This window comes from Gadus chalcogrammus, chromosome 12, assembly GCF_026213295.1.
Source record: "Gadus chalcogrammus isolate NIFS_2021 chromosome 12, NIFS_Gcha_1.0, whole genome shotgun sequence".
Taxonomy (NCBI): domain Eukaryota; kingdom Metazoa; phylum Chordata; class Actinopteri; order Gadiformes; family Gadidae; genus Gadus; species Gadus chalcogrammus.
In genome coordinates this window covers 9,561,305-9,573,026 of record NC_079423.1, presented here as the reverse complement: position 1 = coordinate 9,573,026, position 11,722 = coordinate 9,561,305, and the positions used below count along the sequence as shown (strand labels likewise).

The following is an 11,722-nucleotide window of genomic DNA, read 5'->3' as shown; positions in this document are numbered from 1 at the left end:
GAGCGTGCGTGTTTGTGTTGGTGAAAGTTTAAGAAATGTACAACTGTCGTTTCAGCTCTCTGGTGCTCCCTGCTGGCAGTATCACTATACTGTCCTCATGTTTCACAAAAATAGTTTTGAGAGACGTTGTCAGTTTTTGTATGTTGCTTAAATCCTCCAAAGCGGTTGGCAGTAAACATCAGGTCACGGTACGCCACGGTAGGCCACGGAGGCAATGAGCTCGAGTTGAAAAAGAAAAAGCTTACAGCACCTGGTATTCCCAGGCGGTCTCCCATCCAAGTACTAACCAGGCCCGACCCTGCTTAGCTTCCGAGATCAGACGAGATCGGGCGTGTTCAGGGTGGTATGGCCGTAAGCAATTAGTGCAGGCGCAAAACCAGGTTTTATACAGTAGCACATAAGGAGTGAGAAAGCTGCTGAGGCTCGACGTTACACTTTTACAAAAACAATCATTAGTTAGATATAAACGGCAGTAATTGATTCAGTAGGACTCCTTATCCATGTAAACGATCATTGTGACATCTGAATTCATTAATTATCTGAAATACACTGCGTGTGCGTGTGATGTTAAATGTTTGAACCAAGGTTAACGGTTAAAGTGTCAGAGAATGGGTGGTGATTTTTTGACGTCCTCCCATGATCTGAAGTGAGCGTGCGTGTTTGTGTTGGTGAAAGTTTAAGAAATGTACAACTGTCGGTTCAGCTCTCTGGTGCTCCCTGCTGGCAGTATCACTATACTGTCCTCATGTTTCACAAAAATAGTTTTGAGAGACGTTGTCAGTTTTTGTATGTTGCTTAAATCCTCCAAAGCGGTTGGCAGTAAACATCAGGTCACGGTACGCCACGGTAGGCCACGGAGTCAATGAGCTCGAGTTGAAAAAGAAAAAGCTTACAGCACCTGGTATTCCCAGGCGGTCTCCCATCCAAGTACTAACCAGGCCCGACCCTGCTTAGCTTCCGAGATCAGACGAGATCGGGCGTGTTCAGGGTGGTATGGCCGTAAGCAATTAGTGCAGGCGCAAAACCAGGTTTTATACAGTAGCACATAAGGAGTGAGAAAGCTGCTGAGGCTCGACGTTACACTTTTACAAAAACAATCATTAGTTAGATATAAACGGCAGTAATTGATTCAGTAGGACTCCTTATCCATGTAAACGATCATTGTGACATCTGAATTCATTAATTATCTGAAATACACTGCGTGTGCGTGTGATGTTAAATGTTTGAACCAAGGTTAACGGTTAAAGTGTCAGAGAATGGGTGGTGATTTTTTGACGTCCTCCCATGATCTGAAGTGAGCGTGCGTGTTTGTGTTGGTGAAAGTTTAAGAAATGTACAACTGTCGGTTCAGCTCTCTGGTGCTCCCTGCTGGCAGTATCACTATACTGTCCTCATGTTTCACAAAAATAGTTTTGAGAGACGTTGTCAGTTTTTGTATGTTGCTTAAATCCTCCAAAGCGGTTGGCAGTAAACATCAGGTCACGGTACGCCACGGTAGGCCACGGAGTCAATGAGCTCGAGTTGAAAAAGAAAAAGCTTACAGCACCTGGTATTCCCAGGCGGTCTCCCATCCAAGTACTAACCAGGCCCGACCCTGCTTAGCTTCCGAGATCAGACGAGATCGGGCGTGTTCAGGGTGGTATGGCCGTAAGCAATTAGTGCAGGCGCAAAACCAGGTTTTATACAGTAGCACATAAGGAGTGAGAAAGCTGCTGAGGCTCGACGTTACACTTTTACAAAAACAATCATTAGTTAGATATAAACGGCAGTAATTGATTCAGTAGGACTCCTTATCCATGTAAACGATCATTGTGACATCTGAATTCATTAATTATCTGAAATACACTGCGTGTGCGTGTGATGTTAAATGTTTGAACCAAGGTTAACGGTTAAAGTGTCAGAGAATGGGTGGTGATTTTTGACGTCCTCCCATGATCTGAAGTGAGCGTGCGTGTTTGTGTTGGTGAAAGTTTAAGAAATGTACAACTGTCGGTTCAGCTCTCTGGTGCTCCCTGCTGGCAGTATCACTATACTGTCCTCATGTTTCACAAAAATAGTTTTGAGAGACGTTGTCAGTTTTTGTATGTTGCTTAAATCCTCCAAAGCGGTTGGCAGTAAACATCAGGTCACGGTACGCCACGGAGTCAATGAGCTCGAGTTGAAAAAGAAAAGCTTACAGCACCTGGTATTCCCAGGCGGTCTCCCATCCAAGTACTAACCAGGCCCGACCCTGCTTAGCTTCCGAGATCAGACGAGATCGGGCGTGTTCAGGGTGGTATGGCCGTAAGCAATTAGTGCAGGCGCAAAACCAGGTTTTATACAGTAGCACATAAGGAGTGAGAAAGCTGCTGAGGCTCGACGTTACACTTTTACAAAAACAATCATTAGTTAGATATAAACGGCAGTAATTGATTCAGTAGGACTCCTTATCCATGTAAACGATCATTGTGACATCTGAATTCATTAATTATCTGAAATACACTGCGTGTGCGTGTGATGTTAAATGTTTGAACCAAGGTTAACGGTTAAAGTGTCAGAGAATGGGTGGTGATTTTTTGACGTCCTCCCATGATCTGAAGTGAGCGTGCGTGTTTGTGTTGGTGAAAGTTTAAGAAATGTACAACTGTCGGTTCAGCTCTCTGGTGCTCCCTGCTGGCAGTATCACTATACTGTCCTCATGTTTCACAAAAATAGTTTGAGAGACGTTGTCAGTTTTTGTATGTTGCTTAAATCCTCCAAAGCGGTTGGCAGTAAACATCAGGTCACGGTACGCCACGGTAGGCCACGGAGTCAATGAGCTCGAGTTGAAAAAGAAAAAGCTTACAGCACCTGGTATTCCCAGGCGGTCTCCCATCCAAGTACTAACCAGGCCCGACCCTGCTTAGCTTCCGAGATCAGACGAGATCGGGCGTGTTCAGGGTGGTATGGCCGTAAGCAATTAGTGCAGGCGCAAAACCAGGTTTTATACAGTAGCACATAAGGAGTGAGAAAGCTGCTGAGGCTCGACGTTACACTTTTACAAAAACAATCATTAGTTAGATATAAACGGCAGTAATTGATTCAGTAGGACTCCTTATCCATGTAAACGATCATTGTGACATCTGAATTCATTAATTATCTGAAATACACTGCGTGTGCGTGTGATGTTAAATGTTTGAACCAAGGTTAACGGTTAAAGTGTCAGAGAATGGGTGGTGATTTTTTGACGTCCTCCCATGATCTGAAGTGAGCGTGCGTGTTTGTGTTGGTGAAAGTTTAAGAAATGTACAACTGTCGTTTCAGCTCTCTGGTGCTCCCTGCTGGCAGTATCACTATACTGTCCTCATGTTTCACAAAAATAGTTTTGAGAGACGTTGTCAGTTTTTGTATGTTGCTTAAATCCTCCAAAGCGGTTGGCAGTAAACATCAGGTCACGGTACGCCACGGAGTCAATGAGCTCGAGTTGAAAAAGAAAAAGCTTACAGCACCTGGTATTCCCAGGCGGTCTCCCATCCAAGTACTAACCAGGCCCGACCCTGCTTAGCTCCGAGATCAGACGAGATCGGGCGTGTTCAGGGTGGTATGGCCGTAAGCAATTAGTGCAGGCGCAAAACCAGGTTTTATACAGTAGCACATAAGGAGTGAGAAAGCTGCTGAGGCTCGACGTTACACTTTTACAAAAACAATCATTAGTTAGATATAAACGGCAGTAATTGATTCAGTAGGACTCCTTATCCATGTAAACGATCATTGTGACATCTGAATTCATTAATTATCTGAAATACACTGCGTGTGCGTGTGATGTTAAATGTTTGAACCAGGTTAACGGTTAAAGTGTCAGAGAATGGGTGGTGATTTTTTGACGTCCTCCCATGATCTGAAGTGAGCGTGCGTGTTGTGTTGGTGAAAGTTTAAGAAATGTACAACTGTCGGTTCAGCTCTCTGGTGCTCCCTGCTGGCAGTATCACTATACTGTCCTCATGTTTCACAAAAATAGTTTTGAGAGACGTTGTCAGTTTTTGTATGTTGCTTAAATCCTCCAAAGCGGTTGGCAGTAAACATCAGGTCACGGTACGCCACGGTAGGCCACGGAGTCAATGAGCTCGAGTTGAAAAAGAAAAATGCTTACAGCACCTGGTATTCCCAGGCGGTCTCCCATCCAAGTACTAACCAGGCCCGACCCTGCTTAGCTTCCGAGATCAGACGAGATCGGGCGTGTTCAGGGTGGTATGGCCGTAAGCAATTAGTGCAGGCGCAAAACCAGGTTTTATACAGTAGCACATAAGGAGTGAGAAAGCTGCTGAGGCTCGACGTTACACTTTTACAAAAACAATCATTAGTTAGATATAAACGGCAGTAATTGATTCAGTAGGACTCCTTATCCATGTAAACGATCATTGTGACATCTGAATTCATTAATTATCTGAAATACACTGCGTGTGCGTGTGATGTTAAATGTTTGAACCAAGGTTAACGGTTAAAGTGTCAGAGAATGGGTGGTGATTTTTTGACGTCCTCCCATGATCTGAAGTTAGCGTTCGTGTTTGTGTTGGTGAAAGTTTAAGAAATGTACAACTGTCGGTTCAGCTCTCTGGTGCTCCCTGCTGGCAGTATCACTATACTGTCCTCACGTTTCACAAAAATAGTTTTGAGAGACGTTGTCAGTTTTTGTATGTTGCTTAAATCCTCCAAAGCGGTTGGCAGTAAACATCAGGTCACGGTACGCCACGGTAGGCCACGGAGGCAATGAGCTCGAGTTGAAAAATAAATAGCTTACAGCACCTGGTATTCCCAGGCGGTCTCCCATCCATGTACTAACCAGGCCCGACCCTGCTTAGCTACCGAGATCAGACGAGATCGGGCGTGTTCAGGGTGGTATGGCCGTAAGCAATTATTGCAGGCGCAAAACCAGGTTTTATACAGTAGCACATAAGGAGTGAGAAAGCTGCTGAGGCTCGACGTTACACTTTTACAAAAACAATCATTAGTTAGATATAAACGGCAGTAATTGATTCAGTAGGACTCCTTATCCATGTAAACGATCATTGTGACATCTGAATTCATTAATTATCTGAAATACACTGCGTGTGCGTGTGATGTTAAATGTTTGAACCAAGGTTAACGGTTTAAAGTGTCAGAGAATGGGTGGTGATTTTTTGACGTCCTCCCATGATCTGAAGTTAGCGTTCGTGTTTGTGTTGGTGAAAGTTTAAGAAATGTACAACTGTCGGTTCAGCTCTCTGGTGCTCCCTGCTGGCAGTATCACTATACTGTCCTCCTGTTTCACAAAAACAGTTTTGAGAGACGTTGTCAGTTTTTGTATGTTGCTTAAATCCTCCAAAGCGGTTGGCAGTAAACATCAGGTCACGGTACGCCACGGAGTCAATGAGCTCGAGTTGAAAAATAAATAGCTTACAGCACCTGGTATTCCCAGGCGGTCTCCCATCCAAGTACTAACCAGGCCCGACCCTGCTTAGCTTCCGAGATCAGACGAGATCGGGCGTGTTCAGGGTGGTATTGCCGTAAGCAGTTAGTGCAGGCGCAAAACCAGGTTTTATACAGTAGCACATAAGGAGTGAGAAAGCTGCTGAGGCTCGACGTTACACTTTTACAAAAACAATCATTAGTTAGATATAAACGGCAGTAATTGATTCAGTAGGACTCCTTATCCATGTAAACGATCATTGTGACATCTGAATTCATTAATTATCTGAAATACACTGCGTGTGCGTGTGATGTTAAATGTTTGAACCAAGGTTAACGGTTAAAGTGTCAGAGAATGGGTGGTGATTTTTTGACGTCCTCCCATGATCTGAAGTGAGCGTGCGTGTTTGTGTTGGTGAAAGTTTAAGAAATGTACAACTGTCGTTTCAGCTCTCTGGTGCTCCCTGCTGGCAGTATCACTATACTGTCCTCATGTTTCACAAAAATAGTTTTGAGAGACGTTGTCAGTCTTTGTATGTTGCTTAAATCCTCCAAAGCGGTTGGCAGTAAACATCAGGTCACGGTAGGTCACGGTAGGTCACGGAGGCAATGAGCTCGAGTTGAAAAAGGAAAAGCTTACAGCACCTGGTATTCCCAGGCGGTCTCCCATCCAAGTACTAACCAGACCCGACCCTGCTTAGCTTCCGAGATCAGACGAGAGCGGGCGTGTTCAGGGTGGTATGGCCGTAAGCAGTTAGTGCAGGCGCAAAACCAGGTTTTATACAGTAGCACATAAGGAGTGAGAAAGCTGCTGAGGCTCGACGTTTCACTTTTACAAAAACAATAATTAGTTAGATATAAACGGCAGTAATTGATTCAGTAGGACTCCTTATCCATGTAAACGATCATTGTGACATCTGAATTCATTAATTATCTGAAATACACTGCGTGTGCGTTTGATGTTAAATGTTTGAACCAAGGTTAACGGTTAAAGTGTCAGAGAATGGGTGGTGATTTTTTGACGTCCTCCCATGATCTGAAGTGAGCGTGCGTGTTTGTGTTGATGAAAGTTTAAGAAATGTACAACTGTCGTTTCAGCTCTCTGGTGCTCCCTGCTGGCAGTATCACTATACTGTCCTCATGTTTCACAAAAATAGTTTTGAGAGACGTTGTCAGTTTTTGTATGTTGCTTAAATCCTCCAAAGCGGTTGGCAGTAAACATCAGGTCACGGTACGCCACGGTAGGCCACGGAGGCAATGAGCTCGAGTTGAAAAAGAAAAATCTTACAGCACCTGGTATTCCCAGGCGGTCTCCCATCCAAGTACTAACCAGGCCCGACCCTGCTTAGCTTCCGAGATCAGACGAGATCGGGCGTGTTCAGGGTGGTATGACCGTAAGCAATTAGTGCAGGCGCAAAACCAGGTTTTATACAGTAGCAGATAAGGAGTGAGAAAGCTGCTGAGGCTTGACGTTACACTTTTACAAAAACAATCATTAGTTAGATATAAACGGCAGTAATTGATTCAGTAGGACTCCTTATCCATGTAAACGATCATTGTGACATCTGAATTCATTAATTATCTGAAATACACTGCGTGTGCGTGTGATGTTAAATGTTTGAACCAAGGTTAACGGTTAAAGTGTCAGAGAATGGGTGGTGATTTTTTGACGTCCTCCCATGATCTGAAGTGAGCGTGCGTGTTTGTGTTGGTGAAAGTTTAAGAAATGTACAACTGTCGTTTCAGCTTTCTGGTGCTCCCTGCTGGCAGTATCACTATACTGTCCTCATGTTTCACAAAAATAGTTTTGAGAGACGTTGTCAGTTTTTGTATGTTGCTTAAATCCTCCAAAGCGGTTGGCAGTAAACATCAGGTCACGGTACGCCACGGTAGGCCACGGAGGCAATGAGCTCGAGTTGAAAAATAAATAGCTTACAGCACCTGGTATTCCCAGGCGGTCTCCCATCCAAGTACTAACCAGGCCCGACCCTGCTTAGCTTCCGAGATCAGACGAGATCGGGCGTGTTCAGGGTGGAATGACAGTAAGCAATTAGTGCAGGCGCAAAACCAGGTTTTATACAGTAGCACATAAGGAGTGAGAAAGCTGCTGAGGCTCGACGTTACACTTTTACAAAAACAATCATTAGTTAGATATAAACGGCAGTAATTGATTCAGTAGGACTCCTTATCCATGTAAACGATCATTGTGACATCTGAATTCATTAATTATCTGAAATACACTGCGTGTGCGTGTGATGTTAAATGTTTGAACCAAGGTTAACGGTTAAAGTGTCAGAGAATGGGTGGTGATTTTTTGACGTCCTCCCATGATCTGAAGTGAGCGTTCGTGTTTGTGTTGGTGAAAGTTTAAGAAATGTACAACTGTCGGTTCAGCTCTCTGGTGCTCCCTGCTGGCAGTATCACTATACTGTCCTCACGTTTCACAAAAACAGTTTTGAGAGACGTTGTCAGTTTTTGTATGTTGCTTAAATCCTCCAAAGCGGTTGGCAGTAAACATCAGGTCACGGTACGCCACGGAGTCAATGCGCTCGAGTTGAAAAATAAATAGCTTACAGCACCTGGTATTCCCAGGCGGTCTCCCATCCAAGTACTAACCAGGCCCTACCCTGCTTAGCTTCCGAGATCAGACGAGATCGGGCGTGTTCAGGGTGGTATGGCCGTAAGCAATTAGTGCAGGCGCAAAACCAGGTTTTATACAGTAGCACATAAGGAGTGAGAAAGCTGCTGAGGCTCGACGTTACACTTTTACAAAAACAATCATTAGTTAGATATAAACGGCAGTAATTGATTCAGTAGGACTCCTTATCCATGTAAACGATCATTGTGACATCTGAATTCATTAATTATCTGAAATACACTGCGTGTGCGTGTGATGTTAAATGTTTGAACCAAGGTTAACGGTTAAAGTGTCAGAGAATGGGTGGTGATTTTTTGACGTCCTCCCATGATCTGAAGTTAGCGTTCGTGTTTGTGTTGGTGAAAGTTTAAGAAATGTACAACTGTCGGTTCAGCTCTCTGGTGCTCCCTGCTGGCAGTATCACTATACTGTCCTCATGTTTCACAAAATAATTTTGAGAGACGTTGTCAGTTTTTGTATGTTGCTTAAATCCTCCAAAGCGGTTGGCAGTAAACATCAGGTCACGGTACGCCACGGAGTCAATGAGCTCGAGTTGAAAAAGAAAAAGCTTACAGCACCTGGTATTCCCAGGCGGTCTCCCATCCTAGTACTAACCAGGCCCGACCCTGCTTAGCTTCCGAGATCAGACGAGATCGGGCGTGTTCAGGGTGGTATGGCCGTAAGCAATTAGTGCAGGCGCAAAACCAGGTTTTATACAGTAGGAGTGAGAAAGCTGCTGAGGCTCGACGTTACACTCTTACAAAAACAATCATTAGTTAGATATAAACGGCAGTAATTGATTCAGAAGGACTCCTTATCCATGTAAACGATCATTGTGACATCTGAATTCATTAATTATCTGAAATACACTGCGTGTGCGTGTGATGTTAAATGTTTGAACCAAGGTTAACGGTTAAAGTGTCAGAGAATGGGTGGTGATTTTTTGACGTCCTCCCATGATCTGAAGTGAGCGTGCGTGTTTGTGTTGGTGAAAGTTTAAGAAATGTACAACTGTCGGTTCAGCTCTCTGGTGCTCCCTGCTGGCAGTATCACTATACTGTCCTCATGTTTCACAAAAATAGTTTTGAGAGACGTTGTCAGTTTTTGTATGTTGCTTAAATCCTCCAAAGCGGTTGGCAGTAAACATCAGGTCACGGTACGCCACGGTAGGCCACGGAGTCAATGAGCTTGAGTTGAAAAAGAAAAAGCTTACAGCACCTGGTATTCCCAGGCTGTCTCCCATCCAAGTACTAACCAGGCCCGACCCTGCTTAGCTTCCGAGATCAGACAAGATCGGGCATGTTCAGGGTGGTATGGCCGTAAGCAATTAGTGCAGGCGCAAAACCAGGTTTTATACAGTAGCACATAAGGAGTGAGAAAGCTGCTGAGGCTCGACGTTACACTTTTACAAAAACAATCATTAGTTAGATATAAACGGCAGTAATTGATTCAGTAGGACTCCTTATCCATGTAAACGATCATTGTGACATCTGAATTCATTAATTATCTGAAATACACTGCGTGTGCGTGTGATGTTAAATGTTTGAACCAAGGTTAACGGTTAAAGTGTCAGAGAATGGGTGGTGATTTGTTGACGTCCTCCCATGATCTGGGCCCTGTACCACGAAGCTCGCTTAGAGGGTTAGCGAGGTATGTTGAGCTCCAAGCCTGGGTTAGTTGTACCACGAAAGTCGATCTCTTTTAGCGTCGCTGTATCACCATGGTGACTTATGCTCGCAACCAAACCTGGTCGGGAGCAGTTTTTTCGGCTTAGTCTAGCCGGAGATCGGCTACATAAATCGGCTGTGCGCAGCTTCCTAGCCCCTCCTCTGACAATGGCGTCACCATTTGTGGGTGTTCCCGTGGACCCCGGCGCACTTCTCGTACAGGCGTCTCTCCGGAGACAGGGTTTTACGGGACAAAACCGATCCCTTGGCATTGTCTGACGATATTCAGATTTCAGACTTTATTGTCATTGTACAAACAACGAAATTGGGGTTCTTCATGAGAGATACAGATTCTCATCAGAGGGTGTTCGTTATTTGATCGTCCTTTTGGACCTTATGTAGACAATGATTACTGTTGCGCATTGTGTGTCAGTGACAGAATGCTAGAGTGGAGGTAGCGCGTCAGTCTTGAATTTCTGCGCGGGAGGTTCGACTCCCAAGTGACGCGAATTTATGTGAAGCTTAAAAAGTCCTAATTCTAATTCATATGGAATACTTATTCACTAAAGCTTATGGAATTATATTTTTGTGATTATTTCGAACTTGAACCCATATTTTCAAGGCCGTGCTGGCACCACATCTATGGGGTAAAATGCATGATGAGAGACCGGCGAATTGAACCCCGGTCGCTGGCGTTCGGGTCTTATACTAATCCACTACCCTACAGCCGCTACCTCTCAGCGGTCGAAAACATGCAATATATTTCTTAAATAGGGTGTATTTAAAGTGAATTCCCTAAATTATAGAATAAGGCAGGATGGACGTTGCTTATGCATTTTTAAATCATCATCATTCTATTTGGATTAATGGCGAACAATTCTGCATTTGGCATAGTTATTTTACAGACAATATGCAGAATCTTTTCACTTACTCATATAGACTGCTTGATCTATCGTAAAGGTGAGAAAAATGACGCAAAAAATGCCCCTTTCACGTGAACGCGCACTGAACCTAAAGCGGAAAACCTGGTTCAACTAATTGAATCTAAGTGAGCTTCGTGGTACCATTTAACTCTGATTGCGAGTTGCGGCTCTGTCGAGCCAGGTTTTCCCAAGAAAGCCTGGGTATGTCAGCGAGCTTCGTGGTATAGGGCACAGGTCACGGTACGCCACGGTAGGCCACGGAGGCAATGAGCTCGAGTTGAAAAAGAAAAAGCTTACAGCACCTGGTATTCCCAGGCGGTCTCCCATTCAAGTACTAACCAGGCCCGACCCTGCTTAGCTTCCGAGATCAGACGAGATCGGGCGTGTTCAGGGTGGTATGGCCGTAAGCAAATAGTGCAGGCGCAAAACCAGGTTTTATACAGTAGCACATAAGGAGTGAGAAAGCTGCTGAGGCTCGACGTTACACTTTTACAAAAACAATCATTAGTTAGATATAAACGGCAGTAATTGATTCAGTAGGACTCCTTATCCATGTAAACGATCATTGTGACATCTGAATTCATTAATTATCTGAAATACACTGCGTGTGCGTGTGATGTTAAATGTTTGAACCAAGGTTAACGGTTAAAGTGTCAGAGAATGGGTGGTGATTTTTTGACGTCCTCCCATGATCTGAAGTGAGCGTGCGTGTTTGTGTTGGTGAAAGTTTAAGAAATGTACAACTGTCGTTTCAGCTCTCTGGTGCTCCCTGCTGGCAGTATCACTATACTGTCCTCATGTTTCACAAAAATAGTTTTGAGAGACGTTGTCAGTTTTTGTATGTTGCTTAAATCCTCCAAAGCGGTTGGCAGTAAACATCAGGTCACGGTATGCCACGGAGTCAATGAGCTCGAGTTGAAAAATAAATAGCATACAGCACCTGGTATTCCCAGGCGGTCTCCCATCCAAGTACTAACCAGGCCCGACCCTGCTTAGCTTCCGAGATCAGACGAGATCGGGCGTGTTCAGGGTGGTATGGCCGTAAGCAAATAGTGCAGGCGCAAAACCAGGTTTTATACAGTAGCACATAA

At 44.4% G+C, this 11,722-nt stretch overlaps 17 non-coding genes across 17 annotated transcripts; all 17 read right to left on the bottom strand.

Moving 5' to 3' along the window:
- Positions 1-238: 238 nt before the first annotated feature.
- LOC130397832 (5S ribosomal RNA) lies at positions 239-357 on the bottom strand. The gene has a single exon (XR_008900416.1). It is a non-coding gene; the product is annotated as a 5S ribosomal RNA (ribosomal RNA).
- Positions 358-886: 529 nt separating this feature from the next.
- Positions 887-1,005, bottom strand: LOC130397831 (5S ribosomal RNA). The gene has a single exon (XR_008900415.1). It is a non-coding gene; the product is annotated as a 5S ribosomal RNA (ribosomal RNA).
- A 529-nt stretch (positions 1,006-1,534) lies between these two features.
- LOC130397830 (5S ribosomal RNA) lies at positions 1,535-1,653 on the bottom strand. Its single transcript, XR_008900414.1, has one exon. It is a non-coding gene; the product is annotated as a 5S ribosomal RNA (ribosomal RNA).
- A 517-nt stretch (positions 1,654-2,170) lies between these two features.
- On the bottom strand, positions 2,171-2,289 carry LOC130397829 (5S ribosomal RNA). Its single transcript, XR_008900413.1, has one exon. It is a non-coding gene; the product is annotated as a 5S ribosomal RNA (ribosomal RNA).
- A 528-nt stretch (positions 2,290-2,817) lies between these two features.
- On the bottom strand, positions 2,818-2,936 carry LOC130397828 (5S ribosomal RNA). Its single transcript, XR_008900412.1, has one exon. It is a non-coding gene; the product is annotated as a 5S ribosomal RNA (ribosomal RNA).
- Positions 2,937-3,455: 519 nt separating this feature from the next.
- On the bottom strand, positions 3,456-3,573 carry LOC130394266 (5S ribosomal RNA). Its single transcript, XR_008897441.1, has one exon. It is a non-coding gene; the product is annotated as a 5S ribosomal RNA (ribosomal RNA).
- A 528-nt stretch (positions 3,574-4,101) lies between these two features.
- On the bottom strand, positions 4,102-4,220 carry LOC130399584 (5S ribosomal RNA). Its single transcript, XR_008902091.1, has one exon. It is a non-coding gene; the product is annotated as a 5S ribosomal RNA (ribosomal RNA).
- A 529-nt stretch (positions 4,221-4,749) lies between these two features.
- LOC130400914 (5S ribosomal RNA) lies at positions 4,750-4,868 on the bottom strand. The gene has a single exon (XR_008903382.1). It is a non-coding gene; the product is annotated as a 5S ribosomal RNA (ribosomal RNA).
- Positions 4,869-5,388: 520 nt separating this feature from the next.
- On the bottom strand, positions 5,389-5,507 carry LOC130399902 (5S ribosomal RNA). Its single transcript, XR_008902395.1, has one exon. It is a non-coding gene; the product is annotated as a 5S ribosomal RNA (ribosomal RNA).
- Positions 5,508-6,036: 529 nt separating this feature from the next.
- On the bottom strand, positions 6,037-6,155 carry LOC130394521 (5S ribosomal RNA). The gene has a single exon (XR_008897671.1). It is a non-coding gene; the product is annotated as a 5S ribosomal RNA (ribosomal RNA).
- A 529-nt stretch (positions 6,156-6,684) lies between these two features.
- On the bottom strand, positions 6,685-6,803 carry LOC130400588 (5S ribosomal RNA). The gene has a single exon (XR_008903066.1). It is a non-coding gene; the product is annotated as a 5S ribosomal RNA (ribosomal RNA).
- Positions 6,804-7,332: 529 nt separating this feature from the next.
- Positions 7,333-7,451, bottom strand: LOC130401296 (5S ribosomal RNA). The gene has a single exon (XR_008903758.1). It is a non-coding gene; the product is annotated as a 5S ribosomal RNA (ribosomal RNA).
- Positions 7,452-7,970: 519 nt separating this feature from the next.
- LOC130395897 (5S ribosomal RNA) lies at positions 7,971-8,089 on the bottom strand. Its single transcript, XR_008898895.1, has one exon. It is a non-coding gene; the product is annotated as a 5S ribosomal RNA (ribosomal RNA).
- Positions 8,090-8,607: 518 nt separating this feature from the next.
- Positions 8,608-8,726, bottom strand: LOC130396363 (5S ribosomal RNA). The gene has a single exon (XR_008899009.1). It is a non-coding gene; the product is annotated as a 5S ribosomal RNA (ribosomal RNA).
- Positions 8,727-9,247: 521 nt separating this feature from the next.
- LOC130395301 (5S ribosomal RNA) lies at positions 9,248-9,366 on the bottom strand. The gene has a single exon (XR_008898373.1). It is a non-coding gene; the product is annotated as a 5S ribosomal RNA (ribosomal RNA).
- Positions 9,367-10,921: 1,555 nt separating this feature from the next.
- On the bottom strand, positions 10,922-11,040 carry LOC130399797 (5S ribosomal RNA). The gene has a single exon (XR_008902295.1). It is a non-coding gene; the product is annotated as a 5S ribosomal RNA (ribosomal RNA).
- A 519-nt stretch (positions 11,041-11,559) lies between these two features.
- Positions 11,560-11,678, bottom strand: LOC130400062 (5S ribosomal RNA). Its single transcript, XR_008902546.1, has one exon. It is a non-coding gene; the product is annotated as a 5S ribosomal RNA (ribosomal RNA).
- Between the last annotated feature and the right edge of the window lie 44 nt (positions 11,679-11,722).